General features: G+C 41.6%; 1 protein-coding gene and 2 long non-coding RNA genes across 4 annotated transcripts in view; 2 read left to right on the top strand and 1 right to left on the bottom strand.

Moving 5' to 3' along the window:
* The window catches only part of LOC111266352 (uncharacterized), a 14,128-nt gene extending 8,563 nt beyond the window's left edge, over positions 1 to 5,565 (bottom strand). Inside the window, exons 1-3 of one of the 2 annotated variants that reach the window (XR_002684047.2) lie at positions 5,465 to 5,565; positions 3,908 to 4,006; positions 7 to 3,617 (exon numbers count right to left, since the gene is read on the bottom strand). This is a non-coding gene — a long non-coding RNA (uncharacterized LOC111266352). Of the gene's footprint in view, positions 1 to 6; positions 3,618 to 3,907; positions 4,007 to 5,464 lie in introns of those variants that run through there. The other variant, XR_002684046.2, reaches the window with a different exon arrangement.
* The window catches only part of LOC111266348 (prestin), a 105,962-nt gene that overhangs the window by 19,663 nt on the left and 77,893 nt on the right, over positions 1 to 8,406 (top strand). The window lies entirely within an intron of this gene.
* LOC147752697 (uncharacterized) lies at positions 5,672 to 7,113 on the top strand. The gene is made up of 2 exons (XR_015313396.1): positions 5,672 to 5,814; positions 6,591 to 7,113. It is a non-coding gene; the product is annotated as an uncharacterized LOC147752697 (long non-coding RNA).

Below are 8,406 nucleotides of genomic sequence, written 5' to 3'. Positions count from 1 at the left end.
CGACGACGACGACGACGACGACGACGACGAAGGCAATATTCGTAGAAACCATGCGGATCGAAGACACGTTATCGTATAATAAGCTCTGCCTGAGCGACTTTTTTTCTTTTCAGGGACGAGAAGGAGAGTGCCTAGTACTATCACGAGAATGAGAATAAATCAAAATCCGACCGCAAAAACAACAGCGAAAGGGGGCAAATTGGCTCCCGCCGCAACAACGACGACGACGACGACGACGGATAAAGTTCTCGCCGGAAGCCCCTCACTGTAGCTTCAGCATCCCACCAGCAGTCACCGTTTCATCTGTCGCGCTTCTGCTATTGCTACTATTGATGCTGCCGTTGGTGCTTCTGCGGTCTACTACATCAGCAGGTACCGACACTGCCTCTTTGGCCGGTTGCTCCCTCGACGGAAAACCGAAAAGCGGGCGGGAGGGCGATTGAAGGGACCCGTGCATCCAATCGACATAATGCTAGTAGACAGTTTAACCGATCGTCGAGCCATAGAACAGTCAAACAGTTGAGCAACAGAGAGAAGCAAAAGCGCAAGCAAGTTAGGCAAGTGACCAGAAGCGTCTAGCACCTGCATATAAAGCCCGTACCTGGCAAGTGGTCGGTAAACGAAGGAAAAATCGCTCGCCAACCGTAGACAACGCCAACAATAACATGACCAACAGCTTCAACAACTGGCAAGGCGAATAGGATGACACCAAAGGGTGGCAACTGGATTTGGCCTACACAGATTGAGCCCCGGCGTTGGCTAACGATCAACTGGCTGAGCTGAGCGAAGACGGACGGGTGGAAGCAGCACCAGTCGAAAACTGCCTACGCGAAAAAACGATCCAAACCAAGAGTTAGTAGTCCGCTGGAAAAAAAAGATGTACGTGCTACCGTGTTTATGCAACAGGGGCGATTTGGTGCCCAGATTCAGCGGGCGGGATAGCTGGACGCAGGTGATGTACTCATTCCCGATTCATTCCTACTTTAGCTGTCTACTGTAATTGCAAATACGAATTTGCCAATTGAAGCAAAATCGCGCACGACTCTTTCCGTCGAGCTGTAAATGTTCGAAGCACTGCACGCGCTGTGATGTATATATACAATAGGAAATGTAGGAGACACAACACTGTCCTAATACAGGCAAAAAGATCAAAAATGTCTAAAACAAGATTTCGTTAGTTGCTACTCCTGGCGAAAACAATTGCTCGAGCAAATATCTATTGGAGCAAAAAACGCCGTGCAAAAATAGCGTCTCGAAAATCGATTGCTTTGGATGCGGTTCAGCCAATCATGGACGACACGAAATTAGATTGTAAGGCTACCAAACGACGTCAAAATCGTGTTTCGTTCGGAATGGCGTGATACGCAGGATGGCCGTAAAGCGATGGCCAAAATATGTATGACAAAGCCCATTGTTTTTATCGTAATCAAATATTATTTGCTATGGTAAACGGGGTTTGATAAAGAACATAATTCGATAGAATCGAACCCGCGCCTTATTATTACCTATTTGGACAGCTGTAGCTTTACCATATTTGGATAGTATGACCAAGAATTAGATAAAGAAGACACGCAAACATTTTCTGGTCCAACACTGGTTCTATATCGAAGACGATGACATTGCGAATTTACAATTGTCAAAATTACGACCTCAATAAAAATAGATAAAAATCCACGTCGTTTTGATTTGATGATACGAAAATCTGATAGATTTCCCCGTAGATGGTAATTTCATATGATCAATTTATAAGTTCCTGTTTTATAGGCACAATAATAATGGCGACGCTAGAGCGAGCAAGTGATTACTCTCTGTTACGACGGGCCTGGCCGGATATGCATGTTCAGTCGTTAGTTAGTTTTGAAGCATCGCGAGTCCAGCACCTCCTTAGGGCAGGGGCAGTCACCTTGAGTTAAGGGGGTGAACACCGAGGAGCCGTGTTGTATCTATAGATGAATGCTTAGCAGTTTACGAATAGAAGAGACGATCATGGGTTGGTAAACTAAATTTACCAACACCTCGTGTCCCAGTTTCTCATTGTAGATGCACACACAAGATCCGTGTTTCTATCATTCGGGAGTCCATCTACAGCAGAGTAAAAGGACGAAGTAATGTACGCGTATCAGGCCAGTGAATCTTCTAGTACAGAATCAATGCTCATAACAATCCATCTTTTTCAGCTTTCTAGAACCACGTAGGATGACAATACGGAGGGCCGCCATAAGCATGCTTACTCCCCCCCCCCCCCATCATAAAATTGCGATCGGCGTTGAAAGCCTGTATCCAGAATAATGCCGGAACCACATTATCAATTAGTTCTATTGGCCAAGGCTCACTTTGATGACCTTCCTGCTAAAGCGAACGTTGTCACCTGCAGATCATTTTGATGAATGGCACTGCGAAGAACACCTGATGTGTGTAAGGCAAAATAAAAATTTGAATAGAAAGTAAGGTCCTATTTTTTCTATAGAAGGAAATTTAATTCAGTTTCCTCATCTCATCAAATCTTACATATTCAAAGGCAAATTGTCCACAAAACGATTAAATGATATCGGTAGACATTCATCATGAGGCACAAAAGCTCGGTCTAATCGTAAAGTCTAAGACAGAATAACAGAACAAATTTTCCTATCGTAAATGATTTGAGCAAAGAAGTCCGTCAGCGCGCACAGTGGATACTATCAGGGTTTGGCTACCGCAAGTGTTCAGGGGTCAGTTCAAGATATTAGCGTTTGTAAGAAAACACAAACAGAAGGTCATAAAATAAATATAAACTAGCTTCCCGCAGGCCTCTCTCTAGTAGTTCTATACTAGCAGTATGAATTGATGTTGTAAGCATTTGGTAACGTTTTCAATAGCGCCCGCCTGTAGGCGCCTCACGACTGCAGTAATCGAGCATCTTCTGGGGTAGCATTCTTTATGGGTATGATGAATGAGTACATTCGAGTCTAGAACGTTTTCTACGAAGATACAACGGAAAAAACGAGTTGACTAAATTCCGAACAAAAATCTGCCACAGACGAAAAAGTTACTTCTCTGCTGGATCCCTTGTAAACAAGTTGCTTACTGAAGTTTTTTTCTTCTTGAAAGTCGATTCACTACGAGCTGTCTTTGCTCAACGCAAGTAACTCATCCTATCCTTTGCTGTCACCCATCTTCAAACAAATCCTCGGAGTCTTCGTCAAAAATTTCCCCCATTCCACCCAGTAGGTGTAGCCAAGGTGGTTTTTGTTGAACGTGTCCGAGATTTCTCCAAAATCATAATCTAACGGCTCAGTAATAGTCCAAGCAGCTCGTTTGTAGTCATAAACCCACTTCTTCCTTCGTAGTCACAACCCTAATTTGCCGATGCAAATTAGGCCGATTTGAAGCTACCGAGGTTTTTTACTTCATCTCCACGATTACGATGACGACACACTGGGTAAAATGACTATTAGCCACTTAGACCACTTTAACTAACTCCCTTAAAGATGGCAAAATAATGATACGACCACTAATCTGACTGACGATCTATTCCGGGTAAGCGAATTATCAAAGAAACCTTTGGGGCTGATAATTATACCATGAATAATTCTTCTACAAGATTTGGTCCGATAGACGTGAAAGCTGGGTCATTACACCTAAGCATAAAAAAACCATCGTTGATTTTAGAACGACATTATATTGTCTCTGGCTTTAAATTATATCATTTGGGGATTCTTCAGTTGTCATGAATGCTACATCGCCAAAATAATCAGCTTGAACATATGTTAAATAGAAAAATTGGTATTAATACGAATACCTTAGAAGACGCTTTACCTAACCATACATGATCAAAAAACTTCTACGAAAATAGAGCGACGATGTTATTTTTTTTTATTCTTGTTTACAATAATAGTTTGTTATGAAGTGTTTTTCTGCTATCGCTTACCTGGTTTTGTCGTAATTGATTTCCACTTAATTATCACTTAACGATGCCGATATGTCTGCAACTGGCAATGTGTGAAATTGTTGCAGTGTTTCCCATTTTCTGGAAATAGAAATTTGAAGTAATCTATTTGTACGTTATACGTTAGACTACGGGCCATACGGATAATGGTCCGATTTTGCTTAGTGATAAAGAATCTTTTTTTGGACATGTTACTAGGATAAATATCCTATTGCTGGCCATTTTCCGTTATGGACATCTATTAGAGGGTATATGTGGGGAAGGGAGGGAAATTTCAGTACAATATGCCGGATTCTAAAAGTTAGTCTCTGAACGAGAATGGCACGGGTCGCTGATTCAAAATCTGTATACGACACAGTACAACAGACAAGACTGATAAAGTAAGCAAAAGTTTTTCTGTCTGATCCATAGTTCAAAGGGGATATGTCAAGGTGCTCTATGCCCCCATCGGCGCAAATGAGGCTTGTTATATTAAAGATGTTCAAAGGCCATTTCAAACAGCTTCCAAATAACAGGACCAACTTGAAGTGTGTCATTTTGCCTGTGGCCTTCTGCGCAGGCTCGTTTGAGTTATATCGACACAGCGCCTCCCTGAGCGATCGCGATCGCGATCTAGAAAATATCATCAAGACTGTCTTTCAAGACTACAAGTTTGTGGTACTGCTGAGGGTAACAGGACAAGTTATCAGGCAGGATCGAAAGAGGCGGGCTAGCGTAATTCGTGATGTGATTGATGCTTTAATTATCAGCGACAAACATTTTCTCGATCAATTTATTGCTCTTTGTGTTTTCAAAGGACTTGCTGGTTTTCTGCGATGATGGCCGCATCGAGGTTAAATATAGACCGAAAAATGCTATGCCACTCTACGGATTGAAAGCGTTAGGAGTGTTGGAGAGACACAACCTAATGCTGTTTCCAAGCGTACTTCAGAGTATTCCGGTATAAATCAATAGAACCATTTGAATAACCGTAACAGCTATTCATGTAGACATCGAAACGCTATGGTATTCCAACAGCATATTACAGTAACTGTAGATAGGTGTGTCCCTATAGAACGCGCGATATATATGATGTATATATATATGAACCCTTAGAACTTGACGCCTGTGCCAGATATTGCAGATTATTAAGTCTTTCTTTCTTTTCTATTGCGTGATACAGTCAGATATCCGGCTTTTTTGGGGATATCTCTATCGCTGGAAAAAATGCAAGAGCACTTAATAGCTACTTAGCAATTTACGATAGAAAAACCATCCGCTATCGATACGAGTATCGGCAGAATCGATGTCTTTCGATCTCAGACCTAGCAACGTTGATCAATTAATGTACTGTATAGGGGCACGCTTGAGCGATCAGCTGGTGATCTGTAAACGATCCGCAGGATCGATAACTATATGCGTTATTAGAAGCAGGTAATTGAGTAACTATTACGAATAATCTTAGATTTGCCATGGCAGACATAATTGACTGTCAACCTTACGTTGAAGCTCAGAGCCAGCAACAAGAAAAAGCCATCTTTAGCCGTTAGAATTACGTACCGTTCGCCATACACTGGCACCTACCGTCCTGGAAAATTGCATACAACTAAATTAGACCTATCCGCTAACGTGTACAATAGGCAGCTATATTTACTACTGACGTATGTATTTCGTTAGATATATCAGCTGATATATCAACAACGATACGTGCAATAGCCAAACATCTCGGAACGTTCCCGCATCAGCAGAGTAAATAACTAGAACAGAATTCATGCGTAACAGTAGTTGTTGTCTCCGACGGCTGGCCGAGTTCAAAAGGTACTCATTATTCTTCGCATGGCACGACTAATTTATGCCGTTTGTGCATTGCGTTTCCTAGAAGACGTTGCTCGCCGACGACGCTCGCTACGGTAGGTATCTATAACATCAACACAGGGTGCTAAAGCAATCGAAAAGTGCAAATTATGGTAGTAGCGTTATTCGAAGCAATTCCGAGTCACATTGAATTGTGTTAAGACCGGTTATCCTAACAACTGTTTCTGCTATTTGCAAGGAAAGTACGGCTCGTCTCCTCTTCTATAACAAAACAATAACGAGCTAATCAGTTGCACGATCATTACCGGCTACTAATACAAGCTTTTGACAATCCTGTACATCGATATATCGAGTCATACGTAATCATTATTGGAAGATTTCAATCAAAGTTTCCCTGTTATTGGACCACCAGAGATCCGACTCTGCAGAGGACAGTTACTGAAATAAGTAAAGTGCTGCTTTTAGCACCTTTTATTTTTGTTCAATGCTCATTAAAACAACACTGCCCCGATATCGAATTTGACGATTATTGCTCAGTACGGCTTCATACGTTGTACCTTTAGCATTAAATTACGTGTATACACCGCAAGATTAACCTGTGAGCTGTTACAATTTTCACAGGACGTTTTTCTGTCTCTGGAGTTGTTTCTGTTGCATATTCATAGTCGCATTCATATGCCCCCTCTTGCAATGCCCCGAATCGACAAAGTCAGAAAGAGGGCAAGCCCTTCGCGATGGTAGTAGCTTTATCTATTCTATTTTACAAGGGCGAAGCGTATACAAAAATGAAAAGATATTACGAATATAGGTAGAAACTTGCTCGCTTCTCAGATGGATTATAATTCTACTCGACTTGAACTTCATGTTGTAGGTGACACCGCTCGGCATGTTCTACAGAATACTTTATGTTCATGCCAAGGTTTTCTAGAAACGTTTACGGTCAACACGGATGAGATGACACTTAGTCCAGCGCGCGTTGCGAAACGTTGAGTTCCTGTAAATAAATTGGACGGTAGCACAGAACCCTCTATTGGACAATAGAATCAATTAATACGTTGAAGATAAGAGGCGGAAGCGGACCAACGTTCGCGGTCCATTTGGCAGCGGATCTTCCATGCTGAAGATATTACAGGACATAAATCGCGTATTGTGCGTCTATATAGATCCCATTTGTGTTAAACTATTCCGTGAAAATTTTCGTCGGCTGCTGTTAATAGAAAGACAAAGGGACAGTGGTAAAATTTTAGCAATGTTTTGAACAAAATCTATTGTATTTCATGAACAACGAATAGAAAAAGCCGTGTGTATTTATTTACATACAAAAGGTTATAAATAAATTAAGATATTGTGACGAGAATAAACAAAGCCACAGCTCTGGCCGAATGCGTTGATTATGCACAGTTGTCCTAAGAAAAGTACAGTGATAGGCCCTGTGTGCGCCTCTATTGAGAGTGGCACCGAGGTATAAAACAAAGATTATTTTCCCTTTAAACCTCCGCTTCCCGTCAATTCTTTCTATTGCCATAAAACTTAAGCTTAATCACATTAGTCGTTCGGTTTAAAATTGATCTTTCTGCTAAACCTGGAAGCCAAAAATATTAAGGCAGGACAAGTACCGAGAGCAAATGCCCCTCGTGTGCACTTGTATTTTATGACAGATTAAACTTGAGTTTTTTAAAAATAATTTTGTTTTTATTTACACAACTGGTCCGGAAGATCGGGCGTTCGACGACCTAACGCTTGAACACAGGTGTTAATAATTACGCATAGACGGGTAAATAGTGGGGAACGGGGGTTGTTTTTTTGCTCGATGTAATGTACCTATCTGCCTTTCACTTGCCAATTCGTGGCCATAGGCAATACAATGAAGCATAACAAGGCAGAGCTTAGCGAATCCTTGGCATAGATGGCTGAGTCGACCTTCGTCTTTAAACGTCATTTGCAAAAACACCTAGAAATGAGGTTGTTCGTTATGGCAAATATGAGATACTGTAGTGACATTTGTCGTAACGCGACACGTAAGTTCTATAGGGGTTTATGTTTCAATAGCAACACTGCCAGCGTAACAACCAAAAAAACACGATCAAATGAAAAGGCTGAACAAAAAAGCGAAAGATGAGCGTCTCTCTTCACAAACGGATGGCCCCCACGAGACCCCATTGTTGACAGCTGCTGCTCGTAGCGTCAATGTCTGTTGCGGATTTTCTGTCCTTCCTGCACTGCGAACTGCCTTTAGGCTAACACTACGAATCCTTATCAGAATATGAATGCTTAAATATTTTCTCTTGATAAACTAGTAGCAGCTTACTGTCCCTGTCATTTAGGACGATCAATCTGAATGCTTACGCATAAAGGTAATCATATAAATCCTTTTCTGGTGTAAAATGACAAAATAGACCTTATAGTTAATTCGACCTGGGCGTAGAAAGAAAGGCCTGGGTGACCCTTGCTACGCTATAAGCAGAACTTAATTCTACTGATGACCTTCTATGAAGATTTATTGTTTCTGCAGTAGAATTATATCGATGCCGCGACAAAGGACTCTCCGATTTGAGCTTGCCATGTCGCTGTCCGTACAGCGCCGTTGTAAATCCGCGCTTCATGTCAGTGCTATAGGCTAAAGTAATTCATGTAACTTAGCTATTTTTAGATAGCTTAATTTGTCTACTCTTCAAAACAATATGGAT

Source organism: Varroa jacobsoni, unplaced genomic scaffold (genome assembly GCF_002532875.2).
Source record: "Varroa jacobsoni isolate VJ856 unplaced genomic scaffold, vjacob_1.0 scaffold_1076, whole genome shotgun sequence".
Taxonomy (NCBI): Eukaryota; Metazoa; Arthropoda; class Arachnida; order Mesostigmata; family Varroidae; genus Varroa; species Varroa jacobsoni.
The sequence above is the reverse complement of the archived record's forward strand: the minus strand, read 5'-3'. Positions and strand labels throughout refer to the sequence as shown.